The sequence below is a fragment of the Pseudorasbora parva genome, chromosome 19 (assembly GCF_024679245.1).
Source record: "Pseudorasbora parva isolate DD20220531a chromosome 19, ASM2467924v1, whole genome shotgun sequence".
NCBI lineage: Eukaryota > Metazoa > Chordata > Actinopteri > Cypriniformes > Gobionidae > Pseudorasbora > Pseudorasbora parva.
In genome coordinates, this window is record NC_090190.1 from 8,844,682 (window position 1) to 8,868,773 (window position 24,092).

The following is a 24,092-nucleotide window of genomic DNA, read 5'->3' on the forward strand; positions in this document are numbered from 1 at the left end:
GTGTGACTTGGGAACCAAGAACGGGTTCTTATTCATAACTAGGTCCATTCTATAAAATAATTAGCCCAGAGATTGGGTTGTTTGACCCATTCAAACAACCTAATTTCTGGGTTTGTCCATTTTTAACCAAACTTGGGTTGTTTTTTTAGAATGCAGTTTGTCATTGTTTCGTGTTAATGTAGGGGAGATTGCATCATCCTATGATAATGTGCATATTGCGTGTATAGAATCAGCTGGCAATACGACCAACGTTCACTGTGGGAGAACATATACAGACAAAAATCTGCCAGCACCCTTAGGACTTAAAGCAACTCAAGTGCAAACACACACACACACACACACACATGCACGCACACACGCACACACACCCACACACAGGCAGACAACACCACAGCACACACTCATTGCACAGTCATTCATGTGCAAATAGTGCAAATGGAATGCTTAACAAACTGTCTAAATAAGGTACAACTGATTTTATTAGCTGATTGGCTACAGACTCCATTATGGCTGCCTGGCTGAGGAAGGAAATAATTAGTCTTTGACTCATTCTTCTCAAGCACAGAGCTCTAAAACATTCCCCATCATTACAATTTACTGGGGTGCTATTTGTGACATTTTGGCAGGGTGATTCATTAATTGTTGTCTAGTGCAGTGGGTTTGGGATTGTGCCACGATGTGAATGAGCTCGTTTGCGCAAAACAACAGGCGAGAATCGAGACAAGCTGAGAACATTGCAATCAGAAAATGCTTTTCCCATTGGATTCGAAATATGGACATCTAGAGCAGGACAGATCAGACAGATCCACAATAGATAGATAATTATCATCCAGAGTTTGTGGATATCATGATATCATGATTCAAGATTAATTAACTGCTTCTGGACAGTCCCACCTGTAATTCTTCACTGCAGTATTATTTCCCTCGCATGGGGTAATGGGCATTTCCAGCTCCATCAGAAGAGGTTTAAGATGCAATTAGTAAGTAATTAACTGTTTGTCGCAATATTATGATTCTACATTATATGGTAACCAGCTTCGATCTCCTGTGTACTTCTGCGATTTAATTGGTCAGCAAAGGTCCTGGGGAAATATGGAGGAAATATTAGAAGAGCAAAAAATCCATGTAGGTTCTGGAAAGTGTTGGGCTGTGACGCTGGAGGGATTTCTGGACCACAAATGTGCTGCTTGCTAGAAGGGATAATCAAGTTGTTTTGGACTGTGTTCCTTATCTGAAGCAATACCGACACCATTATTTCTCTCATGAGGAAACTATAACGATGCATGCAACACTTTTAGATGCTGCAGGTAGCAACCTGATGTTACGAGCTAAAATTAATCATTTATAATCCAATGTCTCATATATACAGTGTAAATATATATATATGTATGTATATATATATATATATATATATATATATATATATATATATATACATATACATACATACATACATACATACATACATACATACACACACACACAGTATATTGCCATAAGTATTGAGACACACATCCAAATTATTAATTGCTTATTATTATCTAAAATATTTGCTTATATTATTATGCATCACTTCCATGGCCAAAGGTGTATAAAATCAAGTACTAGGCATGCAGACTGCTTCTACAAACATTTGTGAAAGAATGGATCGCTCTCAGGATCTCAGTGAATTCAAGCGTGTACCGTGATAGGTTGCCACCTGTGCATTTGTGAAATTTCTTCAGTACTAAATATTCCACGGTCAACTGTTAGTGGTATCATAACACATGTGGAAGCAATTTGGAACAACAGCACCTCAGCCACGAAGTGGTAGGCCTTGTAAAATCACAGAACATGGTCAGCATATGCTGAGGTGCACAGTGCGCAGATGTTGCCAACTTTCTACAGAGTCAAAAGCTACCGACCTCAAAACTTCATGTGGCCTTCAAATTAGCTCAAGAACATTGTGTAGAGAGCTTCAAGGGATGGGTTTGTGCAGTGGTGTAAAGCATGTTGCCACTGGAGTCTAGAGCAGTGGCAACTTTACCTCTTAGTTCCAGTGAAAGGAACTCTTTCCTTATTATTATTAACTTTTAATGCTTCAGCATACCAAGACATTTTGGAAAATTTTAAGCTCCCAACTTTGAGGAATCAGTTTGGAGATGGCCCCCTGTTTCAACATTACTGCGCACCAGTGCACAAAGCAAGGTCCATAAAGTCATGGATGAGCAAGTTTAGTGTGGAGGAACTTGACTGGCGTGTACAAAGTCCTGACCTCAACCCGTTAGAACACCTTTGGGATGAATTAGAGTGGAGACTGCGAGCCAGGCCTTCTCATCCAACTTCAGTGCCTGACCTCACAAATGCTCTTCTAGAAGAATGGATTAAATATTTTACTCCTAAACCTTGTGGGAAGCCTTCCAAGCAGAGTTGAAGCTGTTTGGGTGGCAAACTTTCACATTAAACCCTACGGATTAACAATGTAAACAATTGTCATTAAAGTTAATGAGCATGTAAAGGCAGGGGTTCCAAATCATATGTACTGTACAGGTCAAAAGTCTGGACACATTGCTATTTTTAATGTTTTTTGAAAGAAGTCTCATGCACATCAAGCCTGCATTTATTTGTGATATCCATAGCAATGGATGTAACAAAACATTATGATACTGTATGTCCAATAATCTGTGTATTAAGTCTTGGAGTGTAAATGCAAATTAATAGACCAGCCACTTTTTCTTTAATGTTTTACTTTGCTGTTCCTTTTCATTACTAACCTTTCAAATCAGTCCCTCTGTGACTGTTAATATACATATTTTAAATATAAAATAGTTCTTGTTAGCACTTTTTTTAAGTTTTAAGATTTGCCCTTGCAGTGACATTTTTTGAATTCATGAATAAATATGATCACAAACTGGGGCACACACATAGTCATTATAAACTATGATTTACTTTTTTCTCAATAAACTGTTAATTTACTGCTAATTAATATTTAGTAAGGTAGTTGTTAAGTTGGGGTAGGATTAAGGGATGTAGAATATAGTAATGAAGAATAAGGCATTAATGTGTGTTTTATAAGTACTAATAAACAGTTAATATGCAAATAATATAAGTTATTAAGCAACTAGTTAATAGTGAAAATTTCCACCTAAACTAAAATGTTAGCCAAACAATTTCTTTGCATTTATTGTGGAATTATTGTCAGTACTGGGCTCGCAGACATGTAACTTTGTATAAAGACCATTTTTGACCCAGGAAAAATGCTGATCCCTACTTAAGAGTCAATTTTGCACAGATTTTGAGCAATTTGTCTAACCAACCATCCATTAAAGTGTTGTGACATTACCTAGACACACATCTGTAAACCAGCTTTTGCTGGAATAGCAGATTCAGGCATCAAAGTTTGATATCCCGAGTGGCAGAACTGTGAGCTGAAATCTCCCCCCGGACTGAAAACTGGAGTGTGCTTTTGTTCTGTTCACTTACCCCTAACATGATGGATCACTTTGATTAGAGCTCAGCAGTTCACAACATCTCACATCTGAGCGCCTCCTAACAACTATGATTTTCACAAGTCTCATGCGCTCACATACAGTACACACACACACACACACACACACACACACACACACACACACACACACACACACACACACACACACACACACACACACACACACACACACACACACACACGAACTACAGTGAGTATGCAGAAGATGGATGTGAAGGAGCAACGACTAGACAAGCCCACACATCAGTATCAAGTGATATATAAATCATTTGAGAGACAGATAGAGCGATGAAAAAAGTACAAACATCAGCCAGGCAATTAAACACCTATGGAATTGTGTGGCTTTTAGTTTTTAGTTTTTTCCTACAAGGAAATCTTGCTAAATCATCAATGCTTATCTTAGGGTTAGAGAATATTAGAATGGAATTTATTCTTTTTGGAAAATCAATGAAAATGAGGGGGGAATCGAGAAAATATGTGCAAAGCTAATTTCCAGTCTTCTCTTTTGCTTGTCACAGATAAGCAGAGCTGAAGGGATGATAATAAGGAAATAAAACCAATATTCCTCTATCAGTCCCAACTCACCCTAAATAAAGCCATCTTCATTGAAGAAATCCTTCTCCCTCTGTCTCTACTCCTCTCTCTGCATTTGTTCTCCAACAAATAACAGAAACACTTCACATAATTAACCTTGTGTCATTCTGAACCAGTGGCTCGCAACCATGTTGATTCCAAGGACCCACATTGCCCACAACACTATTCAAAGGTCCTGTGACTTTTTCTGCGGTTGTGATTTTTTGGATTCAAATTAATTATAAAAGACTTGGCATGAAATATAAAATATTTATATTCATTATACAATACTCATGGGGTTTTAGATTGTATTAGTTTGCATGACATAAAAAAAAAAAAAAAAAAAAATCACTCCTTAAAAAAACAGGCTACCTCATGTAACAGGTTTTTCAAAATAATTAAGCATATTATTATTATGTCTTTATTTGCATTATTTTAATACTTTTTAACTCCATAAAGATTTATGCAACAACACAAAGGTCATGAATATGCAAGTATTGTCCATTTTGTGATTGACTGTCCATTGCTAAAAAATGACTAACATTATAGCACCTCATGGCTTCTTGCATTCTTGTCATCAGCTTTGTCATGATGTCATCATCTGCTCAGGTGATTGGCTCAAAACCTGACAGCAAAGAAGTACCATTATTATGATCAGAAATGCTATAACATAGTTTCCATGGGTATTATTGATCTCCTTGGTGCTAAAACCTAGACTGGGTAAACCCAGCCTGATCTGCCGGCAACTCAGTCTGGAAACCTGCACATTATTTTCTACTGCATCGCAGCGGAGCAAACACGCCATTTCTTCAGAATCTCCAGCGGTGTTGTTGCATCAATGTTCAAAGCAGCTAACCAAGCTTTCCGCCGTTTGTGGTGAATGGGAAATCGGTGAAACATGACGGCACTAAATGCCTTGTTCTCACAACCCTTTACGATGCACATTATAACCATGATTGTTCAAACTATCTTCCTACAAACTGGTACTTCGTCAACTATGCTCAAACTACTTCTACTGATGCAGGCGTGCAGGTCACGTTGGTTCAATTTACGGAAATGAGAGAGGGAGGGGGAGATGTGAGGGAGGATGTTTCGGCCGGGACTTTTTACTGCGCCGAGTTGAAGTACTCTCAGAAGTGCTACGCCATACATTATAGTTCTCCTTTTTAACTCGGTTAAAAAAGCGCCACGTTTTATTTTGTGTCACCATACTTGGTCGTCCAACTATTCGTGTAACTGTATTTAAATAGGGGAAACGTGGAGTTGATTGGTTGCTTCTAACTTGATCTCTGTTTGGTTCCATAGGAATGAACTGTGATTAGTGTGCTAAGCTAAATGCTATCAGAATGTCACCCCGCGTCAGAGAGATTAAGTTTACGCACTCAGACGACAGAGGTATGTATCAACTCATCTTAGTTAAGGGAATAACATAGTTTAATATGAAAAAAGTATCCCTTTAAGAGAAGGGAAGAGATGTCATTGCAAAGATGATGGGAAATTTATTTAGATTAATGATTAATAAATCTATTAATTAACACATTAATAAAACAAATTAAACAATTATATATATATTTTACAGATTAATATTTTATAATAAATACAGCAATTTTTCATAAAAATAAAAATGTAATAATTTCATGGTGACTTTATTGGCCCTAAACTGAGGTTTAAAAAAAGATGATAACTCAGGGTTAAGTGCAGTGTGAAAAGACTTTAGAAGTAAAAAGAAGAGGAAAATGAGCAAGGAAGCATCAGACTGAGAGACACGGTTCCCTAGACAGATTTATTTACAGTCTACCAAGTAGGTATCTAAGCTGTATGCCTCCAGTCTGCTTCATAAGGTTACAAATGAGCCCATTAAGACAGCAAACAACTACCCTGTAAGAAACAGATAGCTGATACCTTATCTACATCAATCACTACCCCCAACATGGAGCACAGACAAATGCGTGCGGCTAATGAGAGACGGATGTCAAGGCAGAGAGAGAAGAAAGATTTCTTGCTTGAATGTGCATACACAAAAGACAGACAAAAAGACACACATTGTCCCAAACACATTCAGTTTGCAGGCACGCATTACTGAGTTTACTAATGCATTTAACTGCCCAGCAGTGTTGGTGTCCATTCTGCCTGTGGGATGTCATGTCCCCAAAAACACACACGTTATGACACTGGTATGAGTCTGTAGTGGCTCATGCGCTCAACCTGTAACACCTCACACAGAATTTAATATGAGAAACATAATTCTCACTGTTTGGAAAATGACAGAATGAAAGGAGTAAAACACAGTGGGCCTCATTTATGAAATGAACGCATGACAGAAAACTGCGTATTGCCATTTCAATGTAAAACTTGCCATTTATCAATACGGATGTGAGCGGTGGCAAAGATCTAATCTAATGTCAGGCCTCAGCTCGTGCTTGCAAATTTTTGAGTTAGTGTGAACTTGTGTGCAGCATAGCAAATCAAGCGGAGAATTGAAATGAGAGCATTTTGATCATTCTTATTATTGTTTTCTGACTAACAACCAAAGCTCATTAGTCAACCATTAACCGTTAAGATTAGAATGTCAAATTAAATTAGCTTTACATGCGCAAATAGCAGCATAAACAACAGAACGAGGATTTACTCATAATCACATCATGCAACTGCAACACTTATGTGAATGAAGAAAAACGTCTTGGTTACTCACTTGACCTCGGTTCCCTGAGAATAATGGGATAAAGTATTTTATCGCTGCAATCTATAAGCGGGGTTCCTGACAAGCCAGACCCACATCAAGATGTTTGGTCTGGAAACTCCCCATTGACAGGGCTCAATCCGAGGGGCGGGATAAACGGTTGTCTTTCAAACTCCCTCTGCACGCGATAGGATAGCGCTACAACCAACCAGAGCAACGAAGGTGAAACGGAGCTTGTTGATAGCATAGACAGTTGATAGATTAAACATTCGCCGTATCCGGTCGGCAAAACTCGAACACATTTTCCCTTCTTAAGAATGACTTGAGCACCGTTCTTTGTTTTTTTCTCAGAGAAAAGCTTAACTCCAAGTCTTCCAGAGTCAAAGCTGATTCGAAAGACCGCCGTTCGCCAGTTTCTGTGTTTACTAGAAGCATACAAGCGCAACTCGGCCGTCATTATGTTAAGCCCCGCCCACGACTCTATACACGATGTGATTGGCCCGACCAGGGTTTGGCGTTTACAGCTCAGAAGGGTATTGAGAGTTGCTAGACGGCACTCGCGGGCAGATTAGATTTGCTACCGCTAGGGTGCGTCTAGTTCTCTAGGCTTATAAGCGTGCTGATTGGTTGGGCTGTGGAAACTGCACAAACCAATGACGAGGAGGCATATCTGCACGAATCAATCGGGAGGCATCCAGCCACCCGCGAGCGGAGCCCACCAAAATGTTCATTCGACTAAAGCGACAAGACCTGACTGTCGACTGTCCACGTGATACACGTTCCTGTTATCCTCAGGGAACCAAGGTTATGTGTAACATTTTGAAAATGGTTCCATGTATTGCATTGCTAGACGCTTATGGAAATTCAGTTCAATCATGCTGTTCTGTTAAAGCTGATGACCTAGCACTGAACTCTCATCTGAGAATCAAAGCCTGAGGCTATAGAGTAAAACTTTGGCCAGAAATCCAACAGGGCCCGGACAAGGGTCGGGGCCCACGGAAGGACTATCTAGTGGTTTGGGCTCTTAGAGGCCAACCTCACTATACAGAAAGGACTCTTGCCAGCAGTGCAGGGACTTCCCAGTTATACAATTTCACAATTGTGGATGGCTAGGACCACACAGCTTTAATCAAAAACATTATTATCCACTTTGCCTCTCTCTCTCTCTAAGCCAGGAACATTAGCTCATCAACTTTATCAAACTTTTCTTCCTTTTAATGCATGCAATTAATGCATAACACCTTCATTAAAATGAAAACTATTTAGATAATTAACTGCTTCGGGAATTTATATGGCACATCTATTTTGGGACGTGACTAGTGTTTGCAATGCTAACAAATAATTTGATCTAATATTGTCATCAAATGATGTAGAACTTGAGGCTAATTAATATTTGCCAGATATTAAATGTGAGCACAGTATGATTCTCAATATTTTACTGCTAAAATTATTTCTAACACTGCAAAGGAAGTATTATCTAATCAAAAACAATAACCAAACTTATCTCTCACTGCCCACTGCCCAGTGTGTGATTCTGGTTGTTTTCAGATATTATTAGACAGAAAATATAATACTATATTCAACCAAGAACATTATATGATATATTGAGGACATTTGTCCTCTGGTCTGAGGTCAGTCTTGGGAACCACCCAACCTTTCCTCTCTCACCTTGTTAGCCAGTGTGATGTTTTACACCTCACAAGATCTTTGCTTCAAGGTTATGCATTGAAGACCAATGCATCAGTCAGTCAGTAGACTTCTAATCACTGTCACTATTACAACATATCTAAATCCAAAGTAACTTTATAAATACCTTTTGTCTTTGTAAAGACTTTTGTGTTGGCAACTGCATTTCATATCCCTGTTCGTTGCATCCACTTGGCTGGCTTGCCTGTTATGGCTATTTGCCATTTCTGGATTTCGCTCAATCTCAAGATTATCCCCACGCTCTGCTTTGGCTGATCCCTTCAGCAGGATGAAGGATGACAACATGCATCCACCTTTCTAGTGTACTTTCTAGTACGCAACAAATTGACAGGAAAAACACATGAAAGATTAAGCACCAGGAACTCAGTTAACCAAGATAATGAACATCTGTGGCAATCCATCATACCTCCTGTATGTATTGCAAAATCAGATGTCAAAGTCTTAAGAGGAAGAGCAATTACAGAGGCAGCTTCACTTATTAGCCTTATGAGTTGTTCTCCTACATCATGGACTCAGTCAGCCTGATGTTTTTTTTTGGATGACTCATAATGATCCTCATGAAGATGAGACTGAATTAATTTAGGAGGCTTTCGCACTGAGAAGTTCTAGGAAATTGCCTATAGGGGTGGTTGTACCAGGGTGGTTCCCGGAGAACTAAATGTCCCCCTAGGGAAATTTTCCTGGTTGCATTCGCATTTCCAGTAGGAACTCTGACGTAAGCCATGCTTGTTGTTTTTCTCACTTGTATTTTGACAGCATGGCGGACATTTATTTTGAAATGCATAATGCAAAGTCCAATTCTGAGGGAAAAAAAGACTGATTTGTTTTTCTGAGAACTGCGAGTTATATCTCACAACTTTATAACACAAAATTGTGACTTCACATCACGCTGAGAAAAAAAATGCATCATGAGTGTATATCACAATACTGATGGGAAAAAGTCAGAATTGCAAGATGTAAACTCACAAAACTAAAAAGAAACATCAGAATAGTGAAATAAAAGGCACAAATATATTTTTATTTTTTATTTTATTAAGTAGGAAAAAAACAAACAAGCTTATAGTTTTTCAGGCTGTGTTGCTATCTCTCCTGAAGTTACATTGTAAAATCTAATTCTGAGGTAAGAAAGCAAACAAAAATAACATGATAATATATATATATATATATATATATATATATATATATATATATATATATATATATATATATATATATATATATATATATATTTACTACTTCTACCGTTGTAGATAATGTTGTATGAGTTCTATCAGGTCAAAGTGTAATTTCTCTAAAGAATGGGAACCTCCTGCTAATTTCATAGCACTATGCTAATATAGCTAGCTAAACAATGAGTGTCAGTATTGGGATAGATATAAACAAAGGTCCGCCTTGTATTTGTCGTCATCTCACAAAGTCTGTGATATAGTTGAATAAATGTTAATTGTTCCCATTTGTAGTAGACAAATGTGGGAACTTTGCCTAAAAGTTTCAGACATGTAGCTAAAAAAAGAAGGCAGAAAAAAAAAATGTAGGTGCTGAAGAAACATGATACATGTTACAACCCTACCCGGTCTCTCCTACTGAATATACTGCTGTTGTTAAGCGCAATGGCACCATGATTTTGTGAGCTGAGAAAATAGGCAGATAAATTAAATACACAGGCCATGTTTTGACAAATACTTCTTGTCTAAAGTCTTTCATGTATTAACAGCCTTATTTTTTTAAGCATGCACCACTGAAATGGCAAAAACTAACACAATTCAGCCAGCAAAAAGTATTTTCATAAGTATGCGTAAGCAGGTTACTATAATATCTGATAATGTCTGATAATATCTTAATAATTTGTGCAGTTGATCTTACAATTACTTGGATGTTGGAAACTTTAGCAAACACTTAAGTGCGAAATTGCAAACAAGCTGGATTCAGAACAGAATGAGAGAGAGAGAGAGAGAGAGAGAGAGAGAGAGAGAGAGAGAGAGAGAGAGAGAGAGAGAGAGAGAGAGAGAGAGAGAGAGAGAGAGAGAGAGAGAGAGAGAGAGAGAGAGAGAGAGAGAGATATGTTATTTATCTTTATGTCTCACATAGACAGCATACAGTGATGGATCGGCACATTTCCATGTTGTTCCTCACATATTAGGAGACTCGTAGGCTTATTGCTTTTGGCTTAAAGATGTCAATATCAAACAGCTACACACTACAAACTGCTTTGAATGTATAACAACATTTTAAACTAACAGTTACTCGCTTTCATATGTATTTACAACCGGAGGTTGCTGGTTTATTGACTTTTTTTTTTACACGGCTCTGTGAAATACTTGATTCTGATTGGTCAAATGCGCATTCCAGCGGTATTTTATTCCCAAATATCAACTGCCAAAATTGAATAACACACCGCTCATCTGGGTACCACGAGTTATCTTGACAGTTACTACTTATATGCTTAACGTGTCACTCCACTGGCACTGTCGTCGACTGTCGACTGTCCATAAAAAATGCATCTGTCTGTCAAACAACATGGTTTTGGGGATTTAATAAAGGCATTTCGTCTGATCACATTCCCGTATTCAATTTATGGGAAACGTGTTAAAAATTGACTCTGCAATTCAAAAGGCTGTACATATCTTAAATTGTGAGAAGGCACTTCCAACTCTTTTTCCACGGAAGGCGATTGGCCAGAGCTTTAAGTTTTAAATATGGAAATTTATATGCAGCGATTCGCTTAAGAAGCCCCCAGAGCAGTATGGAACACGTTATTGCAGATGTATTTTTGTATGTGCTTAAAAAAACTGCTTTTAAATACTGCCAAAGCTTGGATTAGCCAGGACTTTTTAAAGGAAGTGTATGTAAGATTGTGGCCAAAACTGGAACTGCAATCACTTTCGAATCTCTCAAATCCCTCTGACTTGAGATTGCCAGATAAGCTGCAGGATCAGCAGGAACGTTTGTAGCAGCAGCTGTGGTAACTAGAGCAGATCTGGCAAACCGGATGCCCAAACACTACTGACTTCATGATTGGTCGATAGGTGGAGGGTGGAGCTTCAAGCCAAAACACAACATGACAACATCAACATCAGTTGAGGACTGCAGCAACAACAACTTTAAATGACAATTTTAAATTTGGCTCCTGCCAAATAAAAGCCGAAACCGAGGGTAACGCAGATATGACGCAATTGACAGGCGACTCCCTCAAATGCAATGCTGAAACGTCCCTGTCCTTAGTTAAAATAGCAATTTTCTCACAATTTACAAATAGTTGGAAACTTCTGGGATAAGATACTCAACTGAACAAAATATATAACACCGGCCTAGTGGTTTTTGGATATTTTACTGCAAAAATACTACATAGTGCACCTTTAAATATGACTCCGATTTTATTAATCTCTAAGAAGAATGTCATATACACCTAGGATGACTTGAGGGTGAGTGAATCATGGGCTAATTTTAATTTAGGGGTGAACTGTGCCTTTCAGCATTCATTTCAAAATATATGGTAAAAACAAACAAAAAACAAATCGTTTCATCTTTTTACAGAAGATTTGCATACGAGCTAATAAAATATTTAAACTCAAGGCAATATTTTCTGTCTAATTTACTTGAGACAAGTAACTGTTAGCCGTGTAATAACCTCCATATCGTGTCGGGGTCCTGACACATACCGGTTACACATCTTTTGTTCGTTTTCAACCACTTCTGTCCTGATTTCTTCGAGAGGGAGGGTCTATAGGTGGTAAATTTATGTTTTGTTCCCCCAGACCTTTTGATCCAATGGATAAAATAAGCGTGCACACTTTACATATGAATGTGACCAGAGACAATGAAAAATATTTCTATCTATTCTTGAAGAAGCAATAAAATATCTTTCAAACACACCTCATAAAGCTGTTTTTAAACAGAGTGCTGGTGTTGAATGACCATTATGAAGTGCAGCCTGACCTCTAAAGATGAATCTCTTTCTAAAAGCCAGCTGGAAAGTGTTTCAATTGATTTTTGAGCTCATGAGAAAAAAGAAACTTTGCGGTTAAGGAACTGCAGGGCAACACAAAGGTAGCTGGTTCAGTTCAAGACCAGCACCTATCCAACATAAACCAGCCTCAGATAGTTTGGAAACTCATTCTGGTATAAGCTGGTTCTTCAACGGAATGGGCCAGACTTCCACGCACAAGACAAAATTAGGTAACTAGGTGAGGCTAAGAAATGTATAACAGCCAATTGGGAATGTCATTCTCTACTCTGGGTGAAAGATCAATCTGCATCCCTCGGGCCTGATCGCCATGACACGCAGTTCAATGGGTACGACAGCAGAGGCGAGACAAAGTGTGCTCTCAGTAATGAACGCATAGCATCACCTAATGAGAATCATTTACTCAATGCAGGTCAAGCAGAGGTCAGTTTCTATCCTCTACCAAAGACAAAGAATAGGAAGTAGCTTATTACAAAAAGCAACAAAGGACAGGAAATATACATGAATACATGAAAGGATGGCATGAACTGTATTTGTCGCTTTCATAGTTGCAAAAGAGAGAACAATGACAGCAAAAACCTGATCCATCGACCTGCTTGTTGTCCACATGTCCCAGAGAAACTCTTTTCCACTGAGACATAATAATTGACTGCGCTGAATCTAATGAAGAGCTCTAATGGAGAAAGACTTGACTGGAGAAAAACTGGAGAGCGTGTGTGCGAGTAGGCGAGCTATTCTTGTAGGGGAAAATATCTGAAACAAAGAGAACACTTGACAAACTTCCTGCCACGGGAAACAGCTTCATAGCTGGATGAAATGTTATCATCAGCCTAGGCTCATTGAAAAAATGATATGGTGACATTTATGCAAAATGATATTACGCTTCTTCTTGCGCAGTTTGCGACACTGTCAAACTAAAACTTGCAGTGAGTGGCGCTAACCTTTGGGATCATTTCAGAGATTAAAACATTAAGATCATCTCTGTTCTTTACATAAAGATATATGACATCAGAATATATTTTTATACTGTTTTTGGTCAGTTTTACCTGTGACTAATTTCATTTGGCCTGTTACAAGTTTGATATTGTTTAGAAGTGGGTAGTTTTAGGGAAGGAGTGGGTTTAGTTGCTACAAAATATAAAAGTAGCCTTTAAATATTTCTAAAATCTAAAGTCTTGATCTAATGCATAGGTCTAACAACTGAAATCAATGGAGTACCCTGCATTTCAGAAAAATGACACTAAAGGGGTTCCCTGATCCAAGTGTCAATATGTGATGAGTTGTGAGAACATGTTGCAAAAGAACATACCACCTACACTTAACCCTACTCTAAACCTAAACAATAGTCTTAAAAAAGAAAATTTGAAATAAATCACATTTTGTAAAGCAACAATGTCATTTTAGTTAGCTTGAGCCCTTTCATCGTGACTCGTGTTTTATGGCCCTTGTATCCGAGTGCTCAGCTTGTACCAGTTGAGCCAACGAGCAAGTTGACAACGTCATAAAATCAATGCATATGAAGATGGTTATGTAATACAAATGTCAAGATGTATTACTTTGCAAATCCCGCACTAAGGTAAAAGCACTATTATTTTCGTGTAAGGAAAAAAAGTTAATTAAATCAATAATCTGCCTCTGAAATCATTATTTGTGTGAAAAGGAATAAAAATAGCTGGCGTTTACTGCCATGTTTGTGGTCATTTCAGCAGGAAACTGCAGTGAATTGTATATATTGGCCCGAATTGTGTGTATGGGCCCTATTATACACCCGGAGCCAGGCGCAGTGTTTTGATAGTTTCAGTGTGACAGTTGTCATTTTCACGTACAGAGCCCCATTATTTAAATAGCAAATGCACTAATACCCATCTGTTCACCCATGGGCATGCTGGTCTGAAAATGAGGTGTGTTTAGGCACATTGTTAGCACAATGGTATTTTGAGGCAACTGAAAACAACTGCGGCATTGACCAACAAACAACAAAAACCTGGCCTATAGTCAATAGTAGTATTTTTTGTGTTATTTAAAGGGGTCACACTCTAAATAATGCTGGGTTAAAAACAACTCAAGTTGGGTTGAAAATGGACAAACCCAGAAATTGGGTTGTTTGAATGGGTCCATTTACTAGGGTTCAAACAACCCAATTTCTGGGTTTGTCAATTTTCAACCCAACTTGAGTTGTTTTTAACCCAGCATTTTTTAGAGTGCATGAATTGAGAAATCAACTTTCCTTTGAGCTTTTGATATATAAAAGGTCATGCTAATATAAGAATATCCTGTAAGTTTCAATGCTGAAAACTTCCTTGTAGTGATGGGAAGTTCGGTTCTTTTCCGCGAACCGGTTCTTTCGGACAGTTCGTTTCAATGATCCGGTTAAAAAAAACGGATCACCGGTTCTTTTACATCTTTACGTAATGACGTCATTTCTATCATCCCGGCGGATGAAAGTACATTCAAACACATCCCTATAAAGTATTTGTAATCAAAACGTAGTATAGTGATAATTATTATTGACATCATCATCATCTTGGATAGGCCTACATTTTTTCATTTATGTTTTGCAACAGCACTCAATACAGTTCACCAAATCGAACTGAATCGATTGCTACAACATCTACTTCAAGATATTAGTTTTATTTCTAGTTTAAGAGACTGTCAATGTCACTGTCGTGCAAACACTGATGTTTTACACAGATTAAATAAACTTACATTGACATAATACTTCCACAAATCCTCAGTTCACCCGGGCTCATGAATTATCAGCATCAGCTGTCCCAGTCCGAGAGAAACAGTGTGGTTACGACGCTATCACGCATGCTCAGTATCTCAGCTCACCGGTTCTCAGAATCGAACATGTCCGAAAGAACGAACGTGTCCAATAGAAACGGTTCTCAATTCTGTACTGGTGATCCGTTGCAACCCGGATCACCAGTACAGAATCGAGAACCGTTTCTATCGGACACGTTCGTTCTTTCGGACAAACAAATTCTGCCACGTAAATAGCAATCCGCTACATAAAATGTAACTAATTACTATTATATCATTATTATTATACGTACAAAACACACCCATGACTCATTAAGAGACCATGGGGGACAACCCTTTTGGACTGCAGACCATTTTTTTTCTCCATTTAAACTAGATTCGACATGCCCTAAGTGTACCTGGGCCACGCCCTTCAGACCTTGCGGTCAGATTGTTAAAATAGTGGTTTGGTGTTTTTTAAAAAAAAAAAGGTTATCATTTTACATGCAAAAAAAAAAAAGTCATAAATAAAATAATCCTCTGCCAAAAAGCACATTAACGAAAAGTGGTGTGTGAATAATGTAGGTTGAGTGTCTCAAATGTGTCAGTTAAATACCTTTTAAAAAATTCAGGCTTGCACTTTTGCACTGAAGCATCACTTTCAGGACCCACAAGAAAGAAAACGCACAAATGAGCTTCAATGAAAGACTTCAGTGAAAATGTTGTACTTCTCAGTAATCTCACATACATCTACTCTGGATATCAATGATGTCTCAAACTTTACTCAGGTATGATTACCTGAGCTATGCTCTTGAAATGATATTGTGTTCAGCAGGCTGATATCAAACAATATGCAAATTTTGGTAACACTTTAGAGTAATGTTGTGTCATTAATAACTATGCAAAAATAATTTGTACGGAAATACTACAGGACAAATCAGGATTACTACGTCACTTCAGCTATTGCTATTAAGCAGTACAAGAATAACTAATCAGTAAGTAAAAGCAAATTCAGGACTGAGATAGGACTTAGGTAATCAATGATTACTGAATAAGATGAGAGGAGATGAGCCCCATCAAGAACTCTTAAATATGACCAATTATAAATAATTAACAAACAATTACTAATCACAACATTAACATGTCTGAGAGATGAGCAATTGTCTTTTTTATTCTATATTGTCAAACAATGCATGACTAATCACTCTGTAGGAACTATTAGTGATCTGAAGCATTATTTTAAAGTGAAATCCATTTTCTTTCTACTATAAAATAAAGCAAAATTGCATACGTTAGGTGAGATTTATGCTTGAAACCTGTAAAAACAATTTCCAATGAGGTGAATAATACACTTACACTAGATTTATTGCCCAAAATAGTCTAAATATCTCATACAATTTTGCTTACATATTCTTTTCCTCTCAAAATGCAATACTGAAAAGCAAAGATATCGATTAAGAAAAAGACTTTCTGCAGTGTAATATTTCCTAGTTTTAACACTTTTAAGCACTGAAGTATCTATAGTCTTGAAAACATTTGAGAGTATGCACAATCTTTTAGGCTGAAATGTATGCAGTTTTGTGCATGAGAACCTGGGTCTGAAGGCAATGAAGTTGTCAAATCAAACACATTTCAGCTTTAAACGCATTAGTGAAATAAGCCTGTGTACAAAAGCGGATGAGCAAAACTTCAGTTTTCATATGCTGCATGTTTGTCTGTATAATTGTACTTTTCTCTGAGATGTAACATGAAAGCAATAGTGGAATAATTACATACAAAATATTCAAAATTAGTTGCCTTATATCTTTTGATTGGCTATTTTTTCCCTAAAGGAAGTTGTGAACTTCTAGTAAATTCAGAGAGAAAAGTAAAGTACTTTACAGACCCTTGTGGCTTGGCTAATAGTTTCTAACAGCTACTCACATAATGCCAATTTACAAACTCACTGAAGCCAAATCCTCAGCTGTTATCTTTATGACTGTGGTTTTGAGCCAGAATTGCCATATTTAAAACACCCTTTATCACACCTCTTCAAGCACCACCGGACTGAAATCACTCAGAGCTTTAGTGAAAGACCACTTTCAGCAAACATAAGCAGCAGCCTCTTGTGGCATTACGTCAGCATCATGAATAACCGATAGGTCAGGGTTGAATAATGCACAATCCTTAGTCAACATCCCTGTTCCCTGATGGACAACCACAAAACGACACCCCACAGTATTTAGTGCTTTTATATGTACTCTATAGGTTTAACCTAGGTTTGTTTGAAAAACATTCCTGTGGTATTTCTTTTTTGCAAAATTACTATAATATTTCTGATATTACATTGTTTATTGCATGTTTAGAACAAGATGAAACTGAATTTGGCGATGTTTTATGAAGTTGGATGTTGTGCATATTGAAATTAAATGTCTGGTGAGTGGCGCTAAAATATTGATTACCTGAAAATAATATTTGAAAACCACCAACATAGTGTTAACATTAGCTCAAAACTGTGCATGCGACGGATCTTGCAAGGCTGTGTGTGTACGCTCAAAAAATATGAAGTATACTTTGGGCTTTATACCCAAGCAATCTGAGAAACTTTAATTTGTCAGAATGGTAAAACATTCTGTGTGAAGCTTGTTATGTGATGCACACATTTATTACAAACAAACAAATTACTAATGAACAAATTAGTAACAAATGTCACCTTTTGCCGTATACTAATTTAAACTTTACAGTCTTTGATTAAAATTCATCAAAAAAATTATGACTATGATTTTTTATTTTATTTTTGTCCAATCAGATGCACACTAGAATGAGAATCTCTCACCACTTAAAGGGATAGTTCACCCAAAAATGAAAATGTGGTGTTTATCTGCTTACCCCCAGGGCATCCAAGATGTAGGTGTGTTTGTTTCTTCAGTCGAACACACACACACACACACACACACACACACACACACACACACACACACACACACACACACACACACACACACACACACACACACACACTTTTAACTCTAACCGTTGCATGTAATTTGTAAGGAGATAAAATTAAAATTTTCATTTTTGGGTGAACTATCCCTTTAATACCACCTGCAACCAACTAGCATTGAGCAAATTATAGTTGACAGATGTGATGTAATAACAGTCTATTGCTATTAAAAAAAAATCACATGCTGTGTTTGAAATCGACCCCTATACCCTCATTCATATTTGCTACATTACTTCACTAATAGAGTCACTTGAAGGAGTGAATGAAAATAAGTGAGTAAACTCGTGCAAAGAGTGCGCCAGAGGGGCTGCTGCTTTTACATAGTTTTTGCTTGCTGTTTAATAATTGATCACTTGAAACACAGCAAACTAGCAGCTTCAGAAGTAATGAAAAGAATTATCTTGAACTGTGCCATGGAAATAAACTGCAATCAAACAATTAAATAATCAATTAAAAAGGATTTTATTCTTATATGATATCACGTTGGACCAGCGCCGTTTAGAAAAAAGATGTTGATTATCTGGTGAGACGGGAGAATTCGTTCAACGTGTGACTCTCACAGTGCATTATGGATATTGAGCGTACATCAGTTGACTGTACTTGTTATTGCGGAGCATTGTGGGATTGAATGAGTGAACTCAATAGCGTCCAATATGGTTTCGAACACCACTACAAATGGCCGTCCCCTCAAACAGTGCCCTAAAGGAAGTATATGTAAGATTGTGGCCAAAACTGGTACTGCAATCAATATCCCCTCTCACCCTCTCCTCCGACTAGAGGTTGCCAGATATCTGCAGGATCAGCAGGAACGTTTGTAGCAGCAGCTGTGGTCACTAGAGCAGAGCTGGCAACCCGGATGCCGAAACACTACTGACTTTGTGATTGGTCGATAGGCGGAGGGCGGAGCTTCAGGCCAAAACACAACATGACAACATCAACATCAGTTGAGGGCTGCAACAACAACTTTAAATGACAATATCCTGGCCGGACTACTGTTGTCAATGATATAAGTATTTGAAATTAACATGATTTCTTAATCTCAGTGACATATCAGTGCCATTTTAATGATTAATTGAAATACATTTCTTCCATGCAGTTCCTTTAAGTGTATAGGGGGTGATTTCAAACACAGAAACAATATCTTCATAGTGCCCTAACCAAACTTCCTCTTACAAAAGAAAGTACAGGGAAAAAAGTACAATTGCCAAGCCATAAATATGGACCCTTACAATGTGTCTAGAAGCCTTTTTAAAAATGTGCACATCAAACATTTGGGAATGAAAAGAACAGTTTCAAAGAGCATGGGATCCTATGAGGTGAGATTTTTAGGGGCATTAAAATGACATTTGTGTAATCTTGGCCAGGCACTTGATAGAAGACTGAAATTGAGAACGGATTTGCAAGGAGACGCAGAGGGACAGCTTTCAATGACACATGGTAAACCAAGGGAATTAATAGCTCTTCATGCACATGTGGCTACAGTCAGAGATAAAATACTCACTGCCTCCTCATGTGGAAATGGTGCTTCATTATCAGCAGAGAGGAAACGGTCTCTTCAAATGGACACACACTTCTGTTGTTTGCAAACCCTCACAGATTCCACTCAGCAATCTGAAGATAGAAAAAGAGAGAAACAGGGAGTGAGAGAGACCGAAGCAGATAAAATGACAAAACAGCCAAGCTTGTTTGCATTGTTTTACCCCACACTCTTATTTCACACACATACTGTCAGGGGAAACACTGTTCACTGAAAGCATTTCCAGGCTAACATGGCTGTAGTATAATGTGGCAAGGATGTAATGTGTTCTGCTTCAAGCTCCCAGGTACAAACCCTTTCTCCCACATGCAAGATAATCAGCCTGTGAAGTGTTCCAGGCTGGAAAAGAAAGAGACAGCAAGGAGAAAAAGAAGCTGGGCATCGGGGTTTAATTGGCTATGTATATCTTCCAGGTATCCCTAATGGTTTGGGGAATGTGTGGGTTAAATCTGAGACCATGTAAGTCGATCTAGAGGGATCCTCATGCTCACTGTTTACCCTCATTGCACCAAATTTTGAGATTTACATTCATCAATGATTAGTTTAATGCAGTGTATTCTAATTTTATCAGTAGAAGAGTTGACCAGAAACACAACAGAAAACAAAATATTTTTTGTAGCCTTAACCAGTGTTGGGGAAAGTTACTTGGAAAAGTGCATTAAAATATTGCGTTACTCCCTTAAAAAGTAACTAATTGAGTTACTTAGTTACTTTTTAAGAAAACTAATGCGTTACGTTACTCTTTCTCACCTGGGCTGGGCTTGTTTTTCTTTTCTTTTTTTTATAACAAAAAAGTTATATTTTTGTGCAAATAAAAAGACCTCTTCATAACAAAATTGAAATAAGCCTCAGGCTTAGGTAAAAAAAAAAAAAAAAAAAACATTTTTTCACAGATTAACAGTAGAGGGTGCAGCTCTGTTGTGCTGCTATTTTCAATAATAGAAGAATAGGACACAGGAGAAAAAAAAGTTTTACCAATAAAAAAAAATCGAGTTATTTTTGCTCATGGTTTAACTGAATCAAGGTCTGCAGCAAAATGGTCAATAAGGGTAGATTAAATGGTTAAAAATATTTGTTTTATTTAACATTTAATTATTGAAGGTTTGCAAAGTCTGATTTTGCATTGGATTGATTTTATTCATTTTGAGGAGTACTGAAACTTTATGCAAGTGAGATGAATAAATGCTCAAATTTAGTTTAGAACTATAATAACTATCATGTTCACACACAACGCCTCTGCACTTACTCTTGATTTGCGGACAGGAGACCTGTCTGTCAAATAAATGTGAAAAAGTAAATTACGTTACTTTTTTGAAAAAAAAAAAAATATATATATATATAAAATCACCAAAAGCCTTCTTTCCACAAAAAAAAAAAAAAAAAAAAAAAATTATATATATATATATATATATATATATATATATATATATATATATATATATATATATATATATATATATATATATATATATATATATATATATATATATATATATATATATATATATATATATATATATATTATAAACTGTCTTCATGATTGAGTCACTCGGTAGAGAAGACTTTTATATTGAAAGGACTGAAGCTTGTTGTGAACACAGGGACTAGCGCTGTCAGTGTCAGGGCTCGGGAAAACCCCCTGGGCCAGATTTATTAAACAGGACAAATTAGCATATAAGAGCGCAATTACAAAAAAACAGAGTGGACAGTTCTGCGTTTGATCTACTGATGAAGTACAAATTAAAGAACACAGATGCAGCCGGTTTCCATAATGACCAAAGCAATCTACCAGTTAGCGCCTAGTTTAAGACATGCTTTTTTGGGGCTGTTAATTGACGCCACAAACACCAGTAAATTGACGAGTGCAAACCTTAGTAAATCACCTTCCATGATTCATTTAAATACTCTCCTCCCATAAATGTTGTGTATGAAAAGGAAAATCATGCATATGCAATAAGGTCAACCATAAAAATAGCCATGACCATCCCTTTTCAGCGCATATTTTTCACTGTGTCTTTAGTAAATCCTGACAGTAGTTTTTTAACAGCAAAAGAGGGTTTGCGCTGGCTTAAGCTGTTAGTAAATCTGGCCCCTTTACTGTTAAAAGGCCAAGACCTCACAGCAGATATTGAAACTGATTTATATTAAGAACATGGACAGACCTGAAGGAAAATTCTAAATCTGAAACTAAATCTGAAAGCAACATTCTAAACTCCTGGTTTGTGAATGCAGCTGGAGCCAACATAATTAGAATACAACTTCTCCATTGTTCCAAAAAGGCAGCAGCAATCAGAGAATATAGGTCACCATAGACATTTTTCCTGCCACCAAGTTCACTCTAAACATGATTATAAACTCAGAACTTCAGGAAAACAATTAAGTATTCATGTGCTTGTGTGTGTCTTTGTGTAGAGGCTGGCACTGCGTTGAGATGTCAGTGTGTGTCTGTGCACAGGGCTTTGCAGCCAATTGAGAGAACACTTGTGTCCCCTTGAGTTTTGTAAGAGCCAGTATGTTGCATCGTTAATGTAGTATTAACATCTTATTCGTCTTGTTTTTTTCCAGATCCTCATACTTAGCATGAATGAGAGAGTGAGAAAGAGAATGCAATTGCTTCTCTTCTGGTTTCTGACCTCTAAAATTTTGCCAGGTAATTTTTCACTTTTCTCCATGCAGTGACCATAACTTGCATACTTTGATAAAGGACAAACTCATCCCTTTCTCATTCCTCTCCTGCTTTCGCATACCACAGTTCACAAACCATGCACATCTACTGATGATGTCTAATCTTTTACAACCTCAGCTACCTTAAATACAGCTACCAGTACAGCCACCCTAATTCTATTTAGCCCATCAGCAGATTCCTTTGGGTAATGAGAAACAATAGGACAGAACCATATTCTCACTGTTTCCTAAATACTGAAAATAAGGTTAACATTTATCTGTCCCATTGGTAAATGACCTAGATGTAGCTGTGCATTACATGTAAAGTAGACCTGTTATGTATGCCATTGAGATATGTATTTGTAATCATGTAAGTTATGATTACAAAGGGAAATGTCACAACAAAAGTATTCTGTATCTGTAGTTTTCCAGTAAAAATATGAAATATAATAAAATCTAACTTAATCTAACCTCACATTTTCTGTTTTGCTTTAGGAATGACAATGATTTAGTGCTCTCTTACACAAGAGAGAAAGAATAGAGAGAACAAAAGAACAGGGAGGTCAAATATTCTCTGTCAGACACTAAAAGTCAGTGTCCTTCTGACGTCGGAGTCTTACCTCTGTCCTTTCATCATTTACCCACAGCAAATGCAGTAATTACACAGGTGCCCATTATAATGTAGTATTCATGGAGCTCAAGGTGGGTCGTACCCCTGCTCTAGGACCGCTGCTCCCGGGAAAAAACGATCAGTTCGGGTCACCTGCCGCTGCAGCTTTTTATGCTATTGTGATCAATAGCTGTGCTCCGTTTCGACTCGCTTTTGTTTTGCAGACCAGCGAGGAGCTAATGAGAAGCTGGCAGGATTTTTAATTAGGGGTCAGCTAAACTATAGGGATTTCCCAGAAGGCTAAGCAGGATGTAGCAATTGTTGTCAGGGGAAAATAGGTGAAGTGCTGACTCTATTGCAGACCACAATGCACCATGTACATGTTCAATATTCAGTATTATTAGAATACACTACAGTACATGGTGGGACTTGCAACTAACTTTACAACATGGAGACACACATGGAAATGCATATCAATAGTACGAGTGTGCAATGTTGCGAAATGTTTACGGCAAAATGAGTTTTGGCGTGCATATGCTAAGCAGTTTTTTGAGTGCATATGATGCAGACTTTTTGGCATGAATATGACCCGCTCTTGGGTAGGATGGGGAGGGGGGGGGGGGGGGGGGGGGGGGGGTTGTTCGTATAATAGGCCCTAAAGTGCGTATCATATGCATGCGGAAAACTGCAAACCATATGCATGCCAAAACTCATTTTGATTTTGTTACAAGTAACACAAGTTTTAAAAAAAAGGTACAATTAGAAATAATATTACACTGGAGTTAATGATAAAGCTGTGATCAAGACATTAATAAAAGATATACCATACATAAAGCCATAAAGACAATTCATCAGTCAAAAATCGCAGAATCAAGCTTCTAATTCAAGCAACAGCAGAAAACCAAACAGGGTGCCACTTCTGTCAGCTAAGAACAGGAAACTGAGGCTACAATTCGCACGGGTTCCCCAAATTTTGACAGTGCTACCGATCCCAATCTGAAACTGGATTTGGGATGCAGCCTGTGTCATAATAGCGCTGTGTTCATTCATTGGCCAGAGGAGTTCAGACTGATGGTTTTGTTATAATGGGGTGGGGGATATTTTCTTGGAAAACTTTGGGCAATTGAGCATATAAACTGATC

General features: G+C 37.6%; 1 protein-coding gene across 2 annotated transcripts in view; it reads right to left on the reverse strand.

The window, feature by feature from the left end:
- dlgap3 (discs, large (Drosophila) homolog-associated protein 3) overlaps window positions 1-24,092 on the reverse strand; it is a 229,116-nt gene that overhangs the window by 73,875 nt on the left and 131,149 nt on the right. For both annotated transcript variants that reach the window (XM_067426607.1, XM_067426608.1), the window contains one exon: window positions 19,641-19,750. The gene's annotated coding sequence lies outside the window, so the exon portion shown is untranslated. The remainder of the gene's footprint in view (window positions 1-19,640; window positions 19,751-24,092) is intronic.